Here is a 19,887-nt window from a genome sequence, read left to right on the forward strand (position 1 = left end):
TTTTGTGATCTTATCTGTTTATGAGTTTGCATGCTTTACAGTTTTTCTAATAAGGTTACCGAGATTGAATCTATTGTTTTTATGCAATATTAAGTTTGTATGATTCACCCCCCCTCTCATCTTATTAGCTTGGCATTTGTACTAAACATTTAGTATCAGATCTATCAATTGGTATCAGAGCTTTGGAGTCTAGAAGAAAAAGTTTAAAGGTACTTGAGGTAAAGATCCAATGATGTATAAGAGGGATGCGTCGAAGCTGAACAAGTCAAGTTTCTCTACATGGTAGAAAAGGATGAAGCTGCACTTATCAGGAGTTTGAGAATATGTTGTATATTATCTGGAGAATGATTTCATTACACCAAGCACCTATCCATTGACAATGGAAGAGATAAAGGCAAAGCAAGAACATATCCAAGCAATGATTGAAATAACATCTACATTGACCGACTCAGAGTTTAATGATCTAGAAGGTTGCAATGATGCAAAGGCAATGTGGGATGAGCTCATATCTATGTATAGTGGTGATGAACATGTTCAAATAGAAAAAGTGCATAGTCTAAGAGGACAACTTGAATCTATGAGGATGAATGAAGGTGAGAACATAACCCGGTACAGTACAAGGTTAAAAGAGATTGTCAATCAAATCAAAGGAGTAGGTGGAACTATTGAAGAAAAGGATATAACAAGTAAGTTGTTAAGAACCCTTCTACCAGCTTATACAATCCGAGTCTTTGCAATCAATGAATTGAGGTCTGTACCCAATATGCTAGTTTCTTTAGATGGTACTATTGGTAAGCTACATGCTTTTGAGTTAAGTAATTTTGATAATAGCGGGTCATCAGTAAATAAAGTTGAATCTGCTTTCAGTTCTTTTCATCTTGATGAATCTAATGATTAAAATGATAGAATGAGTAAGTACACTAAAGGAGATCATAGTGGAGCAAGTGAGAGATTTCACAAGAATATGGAAAAATTACATAAGCTGTATGAGGAAATCAGGAAACAAGAAGAGTTTGAAGCATTATTAGCCAGAAGGTTACCGAGAGGCAAAGGTAAGTATAAAGAAAAACTACCTTTGAAATGTTTCAATTGTGATAAGATAGGACATATGGCTTCTAACTATCCTGACAAAGAATATAGTGAAAAGAGAGATTACTAAGATGATAGATAGAAAGATAATCATTACAAAGGACACCAAGATTTAAAAAGAAGAGATAAGAAGACACACCTAATAGCTGATGAGGAATCTAATGATGATAAATTAGATGAAACTAATACAGAGGAAGTTGTTTATGTGGCTATCAAAGATGGATCAGATGAAGAAAGGTATGAAGAAAAATCCCTACTATCTCATATAAGTAAAAATGATTCTTGGATCATAGATAGTGGATATTCACATCACATGATAGGTGATAAACACAAGTTTGTTATATTAGAAGACTATGATGGAGGCTATGTAAGATTTGGTAATGATGCACCATGTTCGGTAAGAGGTAAAGGATCTATAACACTTCTTGACAATGCAAAATGCAATGATGTTTATTGGGTTGAAGGTTTGAAATACAATTTGTTGAGTGTAGCATAGCTAAACAACATAGGTTACCGAATATAATTTCAGAAAGGAATTGTCAGTTCATGACAATCATGGAAAGTTAGTTGCTACAAGGACACAAACAAAAGGTAACACATTTCACCTTGACTCAACTTGGAATAAGTGTCTATATGCAAAGATAGATGATACCTGGTTATGGTATAAAAGGTTTTGTCATGTAAATTTTGATAATCTGATCAAAATAAGTAAGAAGCACTGAGTAAGAGGTCTACCGAGTCTTGAAAAACCTGAGAATGCTATGTGTTGAGGATGCCAGATTGGTAAAATGACAAGATCAAGCTTTACAAGTAAGTCCTACACTTCTAAGGGAAGTTTAGATCTTGTGCATACTAGTCTTTGTGGTCCTATGAAAGTTCAGAGTTATTATGGTGATAAATATTTCATATTATTTATGGATGATTACTCAAGGATGATGTTAGTAATGTTTTTAAAAGAACAATCAGAAGCTTTTCAAATGTTTAAATGGTACAAGGCAAGAGTTGAAAATAAAATAGGAAGATAACTGAAATGTCTTAGATCAGATAGAGGAGGTGAGTTCACATCTGACGAGTTTAACTTATACTACAATGATCATGGTATTAAAAGACAAGTCTCTGCACCGAGAACTCCACAACAAAATGGAATTGCTAAAAGAAGAAACAGATCTATTGTGGATTGTGCCAAAACCCTGATGATTGAAAAGAATGTGTCACAAACATTTTTGAGAGAACCAATAAGTACAACAGTTTACACCCTACACTGAGTACAACTGAAGAAAGGAACTTTGAAGACACCTTATGAAATCTGGTATGACAAGAAACCTAATGTAAGTTATTTTAAAATCTTTGGAAGTAGATGCTATGTTCACAAAGATGATAGAAATGGCAAGTTTAATTAGAAAAGTGAAGAAGGAACATTTCTAGGCTATTCTTCTAGAAGCAAGGCATTTAAATGTATGATCAAATCATCTAACAAAATAGTAGAAAGTGCAAATGTGAAAATTGATGAATTTGCAGAAACAAATAATGAAGGAAACTCCAAAGAACCGGAAGATTATGAAGAATTTGTCTATGTTCACCTGAGAAGTCCTACCGAGAAGATTGCTAAAGGAAATGAAGAGAATATCTAGTTACTGAGTGATGAAGAAGATCATACAGAGCCTACCGAACCTATATTAGCCAAGTATGTCAGAAGACATCATGCATCAAGTTAGATTATAGGAGATAAGGATGGTCCAGTGATGACAAGGAACAAGCTAAGACAGAACACATGTCTGATATCTAAATTTGAACCGAGGATAGTGAAAGAGGCATTTAACAGTGAAAATTGGATAAATGCTATGACAAAAGAGATTGATCAAATCAAGAAGAAGGACACATGGACACTAGTCCCATGACCGAAGGACAAAAATGTAATTGGTACAAAGTGGATTTTCAAAAACAAGCTGAATGAAAAAGGTGAGGTCATTCGAAATAAAGCAAGACTAGTTTGCAAAGGTTATGCTCAAGAAGAAGGAACTGATTATGGTGAGACTTTTGCACCTGTGGCAAGACTTGAAGGAGTAAGAACATTCTTGGCATATGTTGCTTACAATAATTTCAAGATATATCAAATAGATGTCAAATATGCATTTCTGAATGGTATATTAGAAGAAGAAATTTTTATTGAACAACTTGAAGGATATGTTGAAGACAAGAATAAAGATCAGGTATGTAAATTGAACAAAAGCTTTATATGGTTTGAAACAAGAACCTAGAGCATGGTATGAGAGATTGCACTCTTGTTTGATCAAAGTTGGTTTTATAAGAACAAGTGAAAACAATAATATGTACATGAAGAATGATGAAGACAATGGAATACTGATCTCAGCCATATTTGTTAATGACATTATATTTTGTGGAAATGACTCTCTATGGAAGAACTTTGGAAATGAAATGAGCAAAGAATTTGAGATGTCACTAATCGGTGAGATAAAGTATTTTATAGGTCTACAGATACTGCAAATGAAAAATGAGATTTTCATTACCCAATCCAAGTACATAAAGGAAATCTTGAAGAAATTTTGAATGGAGAAATCAAAACTAGTAAGTACTCCTATGACTACCAACTATAAATTATCAAAGAATGATGAATCTGCATCTATTGATGAGACACTCTACCGATCTATGATTGGAAAACTACAATATGTTATTCATAGCAGACCAGATATAACACATGTAGTAGGTATAGTTGTAAGATTTTTTGTAGATCCCAAGGAAACACACATGACAACAATCAAGAGAATTTTCAGATACTTGAAAGGCATTGAAGATTATGGCTTAGTATATTAGAAAGGAAATGATTTTGATTTAAATGTTTATACTGATGCTGATTGGGCAGGCAACATTGATGACAGGAAAATCACAAGTGGAGGAACTTTCTTTTTAGGAGAAAGACTAGTGAGTTGGCTTAGCAAGAAACAAGGATGTGTTTCACAGTCAACAACAAAAGTTGAATACATTGTTGCAGCATTGAATTGCACTAATATAGCATGGATCAAACAACTATTGGAAGGCATAAATGAGCAAGTTACCGAGCTAGTAACTATATTCTGTGATAATACTAGTGCCATTAACATTTCAAAGAATCCTGTTATGCACTCTAAGACAAAGCACATCTCTATCAAATATCATTATCTTAGAGAAGAAGTTCAAGAGAAGAAAGTGGTGTTGGAGTATGTTAGCACAAAGGAACAAATAGCAGATATCTTCACCAAGCCACTACTGAGGGACACTTTTGAGTATCTCGGAAGCAAGTTAGGGGTCCTACCCCTATCTTCCATTCACTGACCAAGTTCAGTGAAAGCATCAATTTGATGACTCTATAGAATATCTTTCAGGGGTTGATGTTGATTTACACACTTTAGGAGGTTTTCTAAAGGTGTACAGGAAACAATAACAGGGAATAGGAATTGAAGACAAAATGCTCTGACTGAGATTGAGTTAACACATATCAGTAAGGAATTCACTTCTCAATGAAATAAATTATGTTTTAGTTCTTTACTTTTTGGCATTGTTGTCAAAGGGGGAGAAGACTGAAGAAAGGAGGAGAAGACTAATGTATGGGGGAGAATTATGATGATAGGAGGAGAGCATTTCAGCATTTTACAACAATTTGAATCTGAATCAATTAGGTCAAATCAATTGGTTTTGCCATCAATGCCAAAGGGGGAGATTGTTGGCATTCCAATTACAATGAGAGATTGTTGGCATTTCAATAAGGATATTGAGAAGGTTGTTGATGATTATGGATATAATTGATTAAGGATATTTACTATCTTAGCATTATTATTTTGTCATTGATGTCAAGAAATTGATTTTCTGATTCAGTATGATGTTGCCATATCTTAAGAAGTATGTTTTGATGACTATAAAGAAGTCGGTAAAAGACACAGAAACAATATGATGAATAAGGGGAGAAATAAGTTATTCAATGGGAAATTATTACTGAGTTAGACAATGATGAGATCATGATATTTTAGATTGTTTTGATATCTTACATATGTTGTTGTTTATAAGGATAATACTATACTATGTTACCAAGCAAAGAACCTAGTCGGTAAACCCTAAGGTTATCGCTATCGGTTAATGAAGGCGGAATGTCTATCGAGTGAAGTTTAGTATTCACTGAGTTGCAACCGAGTAATAACATAATGCATTAAATGATTGAATGCATTATTTAATGAAGGAAGCTGATGAGCTGGAGTTGATTAAATGATTAGTAAGCCATGCATGAAGATTGTTAAAGAATCTATGGCAAAGGAAGATCGGCAAGAAGATCTACAACTCAGATTGAACCACAATACCCTAGCACAAGTTCCAAGAAATGTATGCAAGTTCCAAGAAATGTATGCAAGTTCCAAGGTGGGGTAAAACATTTTTCAGATCGAAGGATACATTGAACCTAGTCAATATTTAAGATCTGATGGCTATGATTGATCATGGGAAATGTGATCAAGGAGATTATGCGGTTGGCAAATTGTTTATAAATAAGGAACTATTGATAAACAATGCATGCGGGCACGTGTAAGCATAGGGATGCTACACAGTATTTATCGAGCACAAAAGTTTGAAGAACTGTTTTGAAAATAGAGTATAGAGCCCAGCAGCGGGACAAGATAAGTCCTATGAATAGATTGTATTGAGCAAATAAGAATCTGCTTTAGCATTTTAGATGTGAAGTTGCAGATAGATTTTTATTACTGTTATTTTGTAAAGTGACAGAAAATTTCTTAACCGAGTGGACTTAACAATCTTATTTGTAAATCCTCTAGCAAGGTGGCATTTTGATTGAGTGTTTGAAATCCTTTGACAAGGTCACTTCTAACAAGGTGAAGATCCTAACAGATCTGAGGGAAATCCCTTAACCGAGTCACATCTAGCAATGTGTTTTGAAATCTTTAACAGTATTTGCTTTTAATCGAGCATACTCTAGAAGAGTATATTTCTTAGTGGGTCTGAAATCCCACAGTGGTGTTTCCCTATTTGGGTTTCCATGTTAAATCTGGTGTTATATGTTTTGTGATCTTATCTGTTTATGAGTTTGCATGCTTTATAGTTTTTCTGATAAGGTTACCAAGGTTGAATCTGTTGTTTTTATGCAAGATTAAGTTTGTATGATTCACCCCCCCCTCTCATCTTATTAGCTTGGCATCTATACTAAATATTTAGTAACAGATCTATCAGTTACGAGCCCGATTGCCGTATATATGCTCACATCAATTGAAGGTTGGCATCATTTCGAAGAGTTGTTGCAGAAAAGCTGGTGCAGAGTAGAGTTCTTCAGGCCAAAAATAGGTTTGCTTATATTTTGCTTAATAGTTACTTGAAAGATTGATTGAACTATGGTTTGTATTTTGTTAAAGAATTGCTTTGATTAGTAATTGAAATATTTGCATATCATTAAGATGACACCTAGAAGGGACTTCACAAGGAAGGTTAATTACCAGGAGAGAGCAATTTTTGATGATTTCCTAGAACAATTGTCTATGTCCACAAACATAGTAGCTAAGGTTAAAGAATTATTGCCCAAGGCTCCTCGCTTGAGAATAGGACAAGGATTGTATGAAAAGGGAAATTGGCTAAGAGATTCACAGATAGGGTTGTCTGGTTTGGGTTTATTCAAGGTTAGATTTGGTATGAGACACTCCCCTACCCCAATGAATAGTATTTGGGAGTTGGATGTAGGTAAATTGGTGGTCCCTAGAGTTTTCATGCATGTGGATCTCCTAACTCAGATTGCACATAACTATGACCCAATTACCAAAAGTGATAGGGATATAAATAGAAAAACCCTCATTGAAGTAAATGATGATGAATTTAGAAATGTATTTCGGCTCAATGAAGTGTCCAATTATTTGGAGCCCATTAATTTTAAATCATTTTCTCAGGTCTACAATGCATAGAGGAATCATCTTAGAAATGGGCCTCTTAAAGAATTCTTTGTTAAAATAGGTGGATTGACTATTTTAGGACCTAATACAATGGAGCCTTTTTCCCTAAATTGGTTCACTCTTAGAGCCAAAGGATTATATTGGTCACTCTGCCAGATTTTTGGAGAGGATGCTGAGGTAAACATGCCAACTCATTACATGTTAATGATAGCTCAAATTTTAAATCCTTCTCTGGCAGTAACATTTGATTATGCCCCCTATATTACTGATGCAATCCATGAAGGCTTGCTAGGGATAAATAATGGTAAGGTGGATAGGCCTTTTGGATGATACTCCCTTCTCATGCATCTTTTTCTATTCAAGGGTGGTGATTACTTTGCCAATGAAATGGATCTAGTGAAGGAAAAGAATGGGGAGAAAATGCAGTTGAACTATGGAGCACAGTGTTGTCATGGGATAGGGAAGATGCTAGCTACCTAAAGTTTGATAAGTACTTTGAATCCAAAATTAGAATTCTCTTATGCTTAGAGAATCCAAGGATCCCAAAAGCTCTATTGGAATTTCTTAGGCCGAAGGAGTTTGTGAAAGAAATCAAGATTGTCCACAATTGGGGAGACATATACGTGTACCCAGTTTCCACAGTTTTCAGAGTGTTTGGTTTCAAAGGCACTCCATTTTTGTTACCATATCAGGTCCCACAAAAAATAGGAATTGTAGAGGTCCTTAGGTAGATTGGGAGTGTGTAGGAGGCAGAGCTATCTAAAAGATGAAAAGGGACCATTTTCCCAATAGGAACAATAGCACTTCAGTTTGTAATTACTAAGGGTGGATGGAAGTGCTTTGAGGAATTCTTTCAACCCTACCATTTGTCCATTGCAGTGTCAATGTTTTCTGACCCTGAAGACTTTTTTAATGGTATGTTTAGGAAAAGGGCAATATGCAAAGGCAAACCTCACCAATTCCAATTCCCTGAAGACCTCATCAGAAATGAGTTTGATTTTGATGAGTAAGAGCTAAGGAAAGAGAAATGGGTGGCCTACAAGAAGGCTCTTGATTTTGTGCACCAATTTGACACCAGTTATGACCCTTTGTCCAGTTTTCACCCCTTTGAGGAAAAGGCAAAATTCCTAATCCTTTGCTTTGAAGATGTAATGCAAACATTGAAGGAGAAGAGGGAAGCAATGATTAAAAACAACCCTGAGAAGGCAAGACTAGTTCTAGCTAGGTCTACATCTGCTAAAGCAATCCCTTCTAGTGATTATGGGCTACATAGAAAATCCAAGTATAGTGTGTTGGTGCCAACAACAGGGGAGCCTTCTACTTCAAAAGGGAAGAGGAAAATATGAGATGTCATTGACATTCAAGATTCCCTAAAGAGGCAAAGGGTGGGAAAGGAAGTGCAAACTAATGAGCCTTTGTACTCCCCATCTCAATCCCCTATTTATATAGGAGATGAGCAGGCAGAAGCTGAGCAATTGTTGTAGTTAGGGAGTCTCAGAGAGATCACCTATACTTATAATTGCTAGGTTTTCCACAGATATTGAGAGGGGGTGTGAATCAATATTTGACCGGTTTGATGAATTTCTTAACTTAAAACATGTAGAACAAATTAAAACTATGTATCGGTAAACAAAAAGTATTGCAATAAACAAAGATAAAAATAACCACATGAAAAACACACCATAACACAATAGTTTAATGAGGAAACCTGGTGTGGAAAAAACCTCGGTGGGATTTGTGACCCACAATATTTACTTACTAGCCAATAAGAGAATATTACTGCTACAAGAGGGGCCTGCACATGCTGGAAGGCCAAGTGCCTAGAGCTCACTCCTCAATTACAAAATGGATTATATAAATCCATGTGATGTACTATTTCAAAATAGCATCTACTATGCCAGATCTAATACTGGTTTATAGCTCTTCTTCATACATAAACCCTTAACCTATAATTCGCATAATAGGTCTGCCTTATTTCGCCTGATCACATTCTTTCACGCTTTCATACTTCTACATACAATGTTATACAATGAAATCTCTTATATAAGAGTCATTTTACAACTTGCCAAGTCAGCTTACAATGATTTTACAATAATAAACAAAATATAGTATCAACAAAATTCATGTCATCTTCTGTGCCGGTATGCTTCCTTTTACTACTGATACTGGTGGTCTATGTGTTAGTGTAGAATTTGATCTTGCTAGTGCAGGTGGATTGCCTTGTCGATACCATAGGCTTGTAAGGTTGCCATCAATGACAAAACCTTCAATCACCTACAATGTCTCATTGGATTGTGCATTTGCCAACAATATCCCCCTTTGGCATTGATGGCAACACTCATGAGAAAAATTCAAAAGTGTATCCAAAATTTGAAGTCCAAAAATATTACCAAAAATGTGTACCAAAAGAATATGTGAACTCCCCCAAGTAGATGAGTCTTTTGCTGATTATTTTTCTCATACCACTACTCCCCCTTTGGCATCAATGACAAAGGTTGTCAAAGTGTCAATAGAGTGTGGTTTCCTACTTCACCCTTGTAACCGGTTGGTTACAATCTGAAAAAGATCCGCCAAAACCAAATTCAGGCTTTCAAGAAACTTTTTGCTATGTTTTATTGTTGCTTCTATCCTCTTAACTGTACCAGTGAGGTGTTGCATTTGCTCTGCCAGTGTTTTCTGTCCTTTAACCAATGCATCAGATATTTCTTTCCTTAAGGATGCGAGGTAGTCTAGTTTTGGACTTAGTCTCCATTTAAGATCCTTAGCCTTACTTTTTATTCTTTCCTTTTCTCTTTCCAGCTTTAGTAGTTCTTCCTCAAAACTAGTTATCTTCTGCTCAAAAACTGATAATGAATCAGATGAATTGATGAAATTGTCAGCTAGTTTATTAATTTCTTCTTGTATCTTGCTCATTTTCCTATCTATGTCAACTATCAAAAAGTTAGTCTTACAAGTGTCTCTATACAAAGTCTTCAATTCCTTCAATGTGCTACATAATTCTGATAGAAGTGTGTCAAACTGCCTTGTAAACTTCTTTATTTGTTCCTCAAAGAATTTATATTTTTATTTTTCTAACCTCACCTTGAATTCTTCCTCTTTTATTTGTTCAACTATCACAGTGTTGTCAGTAATATACTTAGACAAAGTGTCAAGTTGACTCAAAGAATCTTTATTATCTACATTACATTTTGGAGCTATCATCTTCAAAATTGGAATTGTATCATCTATAGCTTTGTATGCCTGTGAGCTACAATCTGTTATTTTCTTTATGGAGTCTAAAAGAACTTCAGTTACATTTGTTGATTTGAATCCTGCAGTTGAAGAGCTAACACTCTAAATTCAGCTGGTGGGAGCAATATCCTTGCTTGTGGTGACCTCTGGTAGGTCATTCTGTGTTTCCATTTCCTTAAGCAATGGTTTATCTTGCTCAGCTGTTGCCGGTGGCACTGACTCTGTATTAACCTGTTGCTATGCTGGAGCCTGTTGCTCTGCTTGTTGTTCTATTTGTTGATCAACATGTTACTCTTCTTGTTGTTCTATGTTACCATCTACCAGTTTTCATTCTGTATTATCTATGTTATCTATTACCAGTGGCTTACTAACCATATATGTCTTACCAGTTGTGTCCTTATCTACCACAATGTTAACTTTCTGAGTATCAACATCAACTATGTATAATACCTCAGAATTAGGATTTGTATCCTCTTGTGGTATATCCATACTCTCATCAACTGGTTGATCTTCAGTTGTAACTACCGGTGGAGTATCTTGAGGTGATGGGGGTAGATTATCTGTTATTTTAATGCTCGGAGGTCCACCAACCTTTCCTTTTCCCTTATCCTTGTCTTTCTGATATACTTTGATTGGTTTGGGGTTTCTATATTCTTCCTGCTTTTCCTTCTCAACAAGGAATATGTCCCATGCATTTGCAGTTTCCTCTGCAACCTCATTTACTCTAGCAACCATCAGTGCAATATGTCAATGTGCAGTAGAGAATACTGATTGGTTAGCCTCTGCAATCAGATCATCTATTTCCTTTGGTGAGTTTACTGGGTAAACAACTAGTTTTTCCACTTTTATTTTCTTGTCAAGCTCTACAACAACTTGCCTTCTTGCTTCAAGTTTTTTAAATAGTTCAGCCGGTAGTTCATCCACAACTTGCATCAAGAATTTCTTGTAGATATCCAAGTGTAAAATTACACTGTTTTCAACTTTTTCTTTGTCATCAACTGATAGTGAATCATATAATTTGTTGATGTTTTTATGCTTTCCTTCCTCTGTTATTTCATCCAAAAGTCCGTCAATTAGAGAAATATTTTGTTGAGTCCTTTTCTTTGGTGTTAACTTTTTCTTCTTTGGAGTTATCTTCTTAGCCGAGGGCCTCACTGGCTGTTGTTTTTGTCTGGTTCTTCTAGGTGAAGGTGTAGTTACCGGTGAAGGTTCTCTTTTCCTCACAATTCTTTTAAATGCAGTGGCATATCACTCTCTAAAGAAGTTTCTACCAATGAAAGGTGAGTTTCAGGCTGTAGTGCTTCTAACTCATCTTCAGTGATACCGATTTATTTGAGCACATCTTCTTTGATAGCCTTAGCTTGCCTTGATCATCTTCTCATTGTTGCTTCTACCTTCTTTACTCTCTTCTTAGATTGGATTTGATTTTCAATGGTTTTAGCACTGCCAAATACCTCTTCTTTGGGTTCCTTGGGTGCTTCCAAAAGGGCTTTTGCATATGTTTCAATTATGTGATCATCTGTTTCATAACCCATTTTAGTAACCCAAATTGTTCTTGGGATCACTACCTCCATCTAGATCTCATCCTTCTTAAAGACAAAACATATTTCATCCTTATATTTATTTACAATTTCTTGTGACAGTCTGATTCTAGTATTCATCTGGGCCTTTAGTGCTTGAAAGTACTCATTAATATTCTTTTATCTATTTTCACCCATGTTGCTCAATAGGTCAGACAGTTGTTTGCTTACCGGTATGCTAAAACTAAGATTCTTGTTACCAAATACCAGGCACCTATTTTGTTATATGTAGCATTAAATAGACAAGCAAATTACCAAATCTAAATGTCCCCTTTTTGTCCTTTTTAACCTTTCCTAGATTTTCAATAAGTTCATGCTTCAACCATTCACACATATCAATTTTCACATTATCCCTAATCATATCATAAGCACTCTTTATACATAAGCTAGAAACTGAATTTAGTGTGTTTGCATGTGTTGTTTTGTAGCCTAGAATCATGCTAATGAATCTCACATTAATGTCGGTTACATCATTCACCCTTAAAGACCTCTTATCAGATGTTGCACCTGCTAAGTTCATCACTAGGTCATTTGAGACCTTCTTTGTCTTGTCAAGTTTGTTACCAGTGGAGAGTAACCCTATTACAACTTTTACAACCTCAGTAATTTTATGAACTGAATCTAGCCAAAAGAATGCACCATGTACCCTACTCAATACTATCCTTATAACTTCCTTAGGGAAATCTGGAATGCTGAGAATTTTAGTGAATCCTAGGGTTTCAATTATTTTGTGCTCAAGTTTCACATTACCGGAATCATCACATATGACAGTCTTGTACATGTTCTTAATTTCTTCATCACCTAGTTCTTCTATGTGGCAATGAATATACATTCTAGGGTATTCTGCAAAGACTACTCCTTTGGGGATTTGAGAAAATGCACCAGCATTATCATCCTTCTTTGCTATTTTAGGAACTAACTAAAATGCGGGCCTAGGGTGCTTGATTACTTCCACTATAGTAGGGTTTGCTATGAATTCAGGTACAAAAGAAGATGCCATGATTATAAATACATTTTTCTGCCTTTGGAAAGATTGATTGTTGAATTGCTTTCCTTCTTTGCTCGAAATGCCTTAGCTCTGGAAATTTCATGCTCTTCTAATGTTTGAATGCTCTATGAAGTAAAATGGAGCCAAAACCACTAATTTATACTATTAATTTGCCAACTACCACATTTAATGCATGCCAGTTAAGTAATCACTTAACTTTATCTACCGGTATAGAAGTAATTTCAACTTCTCACCATCAACCGAGGGAATAATAGCATATTTCACATTGATTGCCAAACCCTCAAAGGAATTTTCTTCAATTAGATGAAGAGACTCTTGCCAGTGGAGGAGTATTCCTGTCAACATTCAGTTCTGATTTCCTGATCCATTGTTTTGAAAATTCATGCTTAACTTCTTCAACTTTTTCTTTTCCTTTCAAACTAGGACCTTTATTATTTACCGATGAGGACTTGCTTCTACAAAATTTAGTAATATGTCCAATTTTGTTACATGCATAACAAGTCACATTATTTTTCTAAATAGCCTTTCCATATCCTATGTCGGTTTGTGTTCTGCATTGATTAGATAAGAGTCCAAATCTTCCACAAACATAACATCTCACATTCATTCTGCAATTTTCAGAATTATGACCAACTTTGTTGCATTTTGAACATTGATCAATGGGTGTATTGGTATTCTGACAGTTTCTAAATCTACATTGATTTGCTTTATGACCATACTTGTTATAGTTAAAGCATTTTCCATTGAATTTTTAAGTAGTAGGTTGTCTTACCGGTTTGCTATGACCCTGTGTGTTTGCAATACTAGAGCTTTCACCAACTTCAAAGCCAAGTCCACAAGTGTCACCATTAGGTTTCTGATTTTTCAACAAGTCACCAAGTTCTTTTGAGTTTTTCTTGAATTTCTCTTTGTGTTGATTTGCAGTATCCAGTTCTCTTTCTAAGATCTCTTTCTGCCTCATAAGTTCATTGGAGTCATTCTGTGTATGCATCAGATCTGTCTTCAACAAATCATTTTCATAGATAAGTCTTGTGTTCTCATTTGCTGCATCACTTAGTCTTCTAGTCAAATCTTCTTCATTCTTCTTTCTATCTTCAATTTCCTTACAAAATTTCATAGTCATATCCTGCATCTCATTCTTTATTGTCATGTTTTCTTGTTTCAGCTTGTTTATCTGATCATTAAGAGTTTCCTTTTCATCATTCTCATTTTGCATCTTTTCACAAAGTTCTCTTCTCTTATTTCTTACAATGGTAAAATTCTCTTGAAGTGCTTGAATAATATCCTGAGCTGACTTTAGATCATCTTCAAGTTTGATATTTTTCAACTTTTCTGTATCATAGTCTTGGAGAGCTACTTCTAATTGCTTCATCAAATTTTCTATCTCTACCGGTGTCAAGATCTTCCTCAAGTTGTTAGGCTTCTGAAAATAGAGGACCAGGCTCTGATACCAATTGTTAGGATTCCCATAGATATTGAGAGGGGGAGATGAATCAGTATCTGACCGGTTTGATGAATTTCTTAACTTAAAACATGTAGAACAAATTAAAACTGTGTATCGGTAAACATAAAGTAATGCAATAAATAGAGATAAAAACAACCACATGAAAAACACACCATAAAATAGTAGTTTAATGAGGAAACCCGGTGTGGGAAAAACCTTGGTGGGATTTGTGACCCACAATATTCACTTACTGGCCAATAAGAGAATATTATAGCTACAAGAGGGGCCTGCACATGTAGGAAGGCCAAGTGCCTAGAGCTCACTACTCAATTACAAAATGGGAAGTCTCACTAACTTACAAAATGGATTATATAAATCCAATGTGATGTACTACTTTAAAATAGCATCTACTATGCCAGATCTAGTACCGATTTATAGCTCTTCTTCAAACATAAACCCTTAACCTATAATTCGCATAATAGGTCTACCTTATTTCGCTTGATTACATTCCTTCATGCTTTCATACTTCCACATACAATGTTCTACAATGAACTCTCTTATATAAGAGTCATTTTACAACTTGCCAAGTCGGCTTACAATGATTTTACAATAATAAACAAAATATATTATCAACAAAATTCATGTCGGCTTCTGTGCCAGTATGCTTCTTTTCACTGCTGGTGCTAGTGGTTTGTGTGTCGGTGTAGAATTTGATCTTGCTAGTGCTGTTGGATTGCCTTGCCAGTGTCATAGGATTGTAAGGTTGCCATCAATGACAAAACCTTCAATCACCTACAATGTCTCATTGGAGTGTGTATTTGCTAACAATGATGAAGTAGAAGATGGAATGCCTACAGAGCCAGAAGATGCTGAGATGTACATAACCACCAATGAGTTCAAAGGCCAGGAACTGGATCCTACCATTAAACAGGCCAATGAAGAATTCTTGGCTGATACTAACTTCGTTACCACAGGAGCTTTCATGCAATTTGTGTGGAAGCAGAATATTGATCAGTTCAATACCAGATGTGAGAAGACAAAGAATGAGAAACCCCACAAGGATGCAACTATGGTGGAAGAATAAATAAAATAAGAAATGGTCAATAAGTTTAAGACCATCACTCCTAAGAAAGGAAGGAAAATGGTAGCAAAGGCTGGTATTCTCATCCTCCCTAAATGGGATATAGTAGATGCCTTGGTTTTAGAGGCAGTCAGGAAAGAGACCAAGCCTATGGAAGGAGTAACCTTCAACAAGGATGATGCAACCCTGATCATGTGGTCTATGAAAAGAGATGAAAATAGAAAGAGAAAGGATATCGCAGAGTCCAGCTACCTTGGAGGCATGATAGTAAAGAGGGTACAAAGTACTGGAGTGGTGGAGGTTGCTAGCACAATCTTAGAGACTGCAAAATTTAGTGTTGCAGTGGCAGAGAAAGAAGCAAAGGAAAGGGAAGATCTCCAAGCTAAGTTAGAGACAGTTTTGAAAGCCTATAATGATGCCAAATGAGAGGTTATGAGCCAAGATAGCATTATTGCTAAGTTGAAAAGCCAATTGGCAGGACAATACCATCAAGGTGAGTCCTAAACCTTGATGATTGCTTCTTCTCCTGCATAGCCTCCATCTACTAGCCCTATCATTGAATTCCCACCTTCTCCTGCACCTTCTAGTTCCCAATTAGTTGAGATCACTCCTCAGGAGTTGGAAAAGCTAAAACAGGCTCAATTCCTATTTGCAAATAAGTATGAAGAGAGAGTGAGGGCCATAGTTTTGAGTTTTGCTAACACTATAGGATCATCATTGGTGTATAAAAATATGAATAACTTTTGGATATGTGGAATGAGCTCATTGGAGACAAGGTTGTCCTAATGCCTATTTTGGTCAACTGGAAGCCTAGGGAGGATGACCTAGAACTTATATGTGTATCTTATGATGAGGCAGGGGCTGACCCCATTATCAAATCCACTTGTGACATGACAAAGGATCTAGTAAAATTAACAGAAGGAGTAGATAATGTAGAGATGAAGACCAACTTATATAAGAAAGAGTACACTGAGCAGGAATTTGAATTATTTCCTAGGAGTTTTGCTAGTCCAACTCAATTGAAGGAAAAACAAGTATGGCTTAATGTATTAGGAGCCAACCTATCATTAAGGGTAAAGGGAATCATTAATACAGATGATACTTCCCTATTTGTCAGAATAATTGAGGAGATAGAGAAAATTAAATCACATTATGGCTTTCTAAATTGAGAGGTCAATAAAATGAGAAATTCTTGGAAGAGATTAGCGAAGATAAGAAGGAAAGTTATTAACTTCTCATGGCCTACTGATGACGTGTACCAAGAGTGGACAAGAAAGTATGTGGTGCTGGATGCTGAGGTTCAAGAAGAAGCCACAAAACGACAACCATGGGAAAGGACCGTTAGAAAATGGAAAAGATTTGCAACTGCTTGTTGAATCAAAATGATTGTTGTAACAGACCTTTTGAAAAGGTCCAAAGCTTGTATGCATCCATACTATTATAAATGGATACCAGGACCAGTTAGAAATTGATCGCAAGAATTTGTAAAGAAACTCTGCATAATTATATCTGGGTTTTTCTAAGTTTATAGAGAATATTCTGAGTTTTGTAAGACTTTTGAAAATAAATATCAATATACAAACCATGAACTTTCGAGCCTAGAATTTGTGTTGTCTTCTGGTGTGCTTTCAATAATTTACTGGTTTCAATTTGGGTAATCTAGGGTTATTCAATTGAACATGGATTGTAATGCAGTCTTTAATAGATATGTTTCTTATCTTTTCTCTTTAGGAGGGAAATTAAATACGCATTAAATATCTCTGTCAGTAGGTTATTTTGTTGCAGACTTTGAATTTGATGAACACTGTCTAGTCCAATAAGGAGAAACTCTTATATATGTCAGGCATGTATGGGGTTGATAGAAGTCAAGGTGATGAGATGTATGGAGATGTTTAATTGTGAAATCCTTGTTTAACTTAGATGACTCTATATCCTGGATAAGGCACTGGTATCAGTTGTAGCTCTCTTTCTACATTTCTTGAAGATCAATATTGAACATGAGCATAAGCTTTCTTTTATTATTTCAGTTTGTGTTGAGGCGATAAGATTCACTGGTTTTGGACTGGTTTACTGTGGATCTATTTTAAGAGTGTGAATTTATTCACAGGAGGTATACCCGCCTGAACTTTGGATAAGTTCAAAGTGTAGAAGTTTCTTGAAACCTTGTCATATGTTGCTCTAAGGTTTTTTTTCCTTGATCTCTCTATTTGTAGATTAAGTTATTAATTTCTTACAGGGGATAAAAGGGGAATCAGAATTTGAGAACAACAAGGTGTTGACATCAATGACAAAACCATACCAAAATACCAACAATAGGTCCATGTTATGCATCAACAAGCATATCTATTCTAGATCAACACGACACGTTATGGAGATAATTCATTATTATTGTTGTATACAGGAAAAGTGGGCGAATAAAACTTAATATGTGAAAAAGTTCTAGAATACTAGTCCACACACACACACAGGACTTCTTGATGCAAGCTATGGAGTAACGTAGTGTTACTCATCTTCCCAAGGAGGGTCCCATGGTTCTCTATCTCACAATGTCCCTCAAACCAAGGTTTTTGCTCTCAAATCACTGAGCAAAAAGGTTTAGGGATGGCAAATGCGAGAACGAGAGATGCTTTGATAGATTTTAGGATGAGATGTGTTAAGCTATGTATGATTTTAGAAATGCAATAAACTAAATGATAAGATGACAAGATTAGTATGAATACTATCCTAGCATACTATATTTAATCTATGATTGAGCTAAAATGATAAAGAAATTATTCTAAACATGCATATTAGTGTAATTCTTGATCTAAAAGAGGCTAAATGATGAGCATATATGAAATGAGAAAGCTTGAAAGAATTTGAGCATAAGTATAATGCTTCAAATTTGAAAGATGATTGTTAAAAATGGAGGAATGAGAGCTCTATTTATAGCACAAATAGGGCAATGGATGGTCAAGATTGAAAGGTTTAATCAAGGGCCAGGTTTGAAAGTTGGGGATCCATGTGCACAATTGGCACCATTGAAATGGTGACAAGTGTCAACATAGGGTTGGGTTGAGAGAAGAGGTTGGAGGCATTAAAGGCCTGAGAAGACCTCATGGTTATCTAAAGGCTAAGGGTCAAGTCTAAGTTAGGCTTACCTACTGGATTAAGAGTTAATCCAAGGATAAACCTTTGTGCAAATGATTAAGAGATAATCATGGTCAAAGCATTAATGGCCTGATGAGACCCTTGGGTTGGATAGAGGTTGAGTCAAAAAAAATGTTTTAACCATGTGGGAGGGTTTGAATTAACCATTAATGGTTATTGGAGACTTTGGGGATTAAGTGGTTGAAGGTTGGAAGCCTTCAATGGTTTTCAAAGACTTTAAGGATTTTGGTGGTTGAAAGTTGAAAACCTTTAATGGTTATTAAAGACTTTGAGTTTTTGAGAAGTGACTTCCCTTTTGCTTAGGAATGTGACAAAGTTTAGAGGAGGGGTTAGGTTAACTGGAAGCGATTAGAAGATTCTAGAAGGGATTAGAAAGGGGTTTGGGATTTTGCAAGTGGATGGAGGGATAATAGGTTTTAATTGAATTAAATGATCTAATTCAATTTGGTTGCAATTTGGGAAATTAAATAAATTAGATTTATTCAATTTAGGATAACTTATTTGATTAATTTTGAATTTAATTAAAAGTGGATAGGGGGGATTTAATTAAATAAAATGATTTATTCATTAAATGGTATAGTGAATTTTATTTAAATAAATTGAGTAATTTACTTAATAAAATAGAAGAATGTGGATAATTTAATTAAATAGAGAGATGAACATAAAATATTCATTTAGGAATATGGTCATTTTTATACGTCTACATTTTGCCCCTCTTTGAAGTGACGTGTGTGCACATATTATTTCAAAGAAAATGATGTTTTATCATGATTTATGATCAAATGCAATTTTTGTGTCGCTCATTTGATTTGCCAGTCGTGCCCCAGATTTGATTTGATGCGTGATGCCCCAGATTTGATATTTGATGGTGATGCCCCCTCGGGAGATGAATCAATTTTTTTGGAAAATTGTTGATTTAATTTGATGAAGTTCGTATGATGTGTATGATTTTGTGCATGTAAAAAGTGTGCAGATTGATTCATCTCCCAATAAGTTACAATTGTTTTGGTATAGGGGAGACCGCGACCATATTACAGGTCCATACGGCTAACCCTAATTTCATTTTCCTCCTATAAAAGGGAAAAAGGGCTTGATTTAAAGTCATTTGTGCTTTGTTGACTTTGAAGAAAGAGAATTGGCTCTGGAGAGAAAATGCCTATTCCCTATCACAGACACCGTTTCGAGCGCGTTCGGAGGTACGAGAGACCTGTAGCGCATGGACCACCAGTAAGTCAACGTTTTTGACCCTCTTTTGATTTTTGATTTTTTCATTTTTAGGCATTTTTTGAATTTCAAAGTTTGGGTTTGACGGTTTAGTGCGTCTAGGGTCCACAGTAGCGCATACGAAGTGTGAAGTAGCGCATTGAGTT

The sequence above is a fragment of the Cryptomeria japonica genome, chromosome 7 (genome assembly GCF_030272615.1).
Source record: "Cryptomeria japonica chromosome 7, Sugi_1.0, whole genome shotgun sequence".
NCBI classification, from domain to species: Eukaryota; Viridiplantae; Streptophyta; class Pinopsida; order Cupressales; family Cupressaceae; genus Cryptomeria; species Cryptomeria japonica.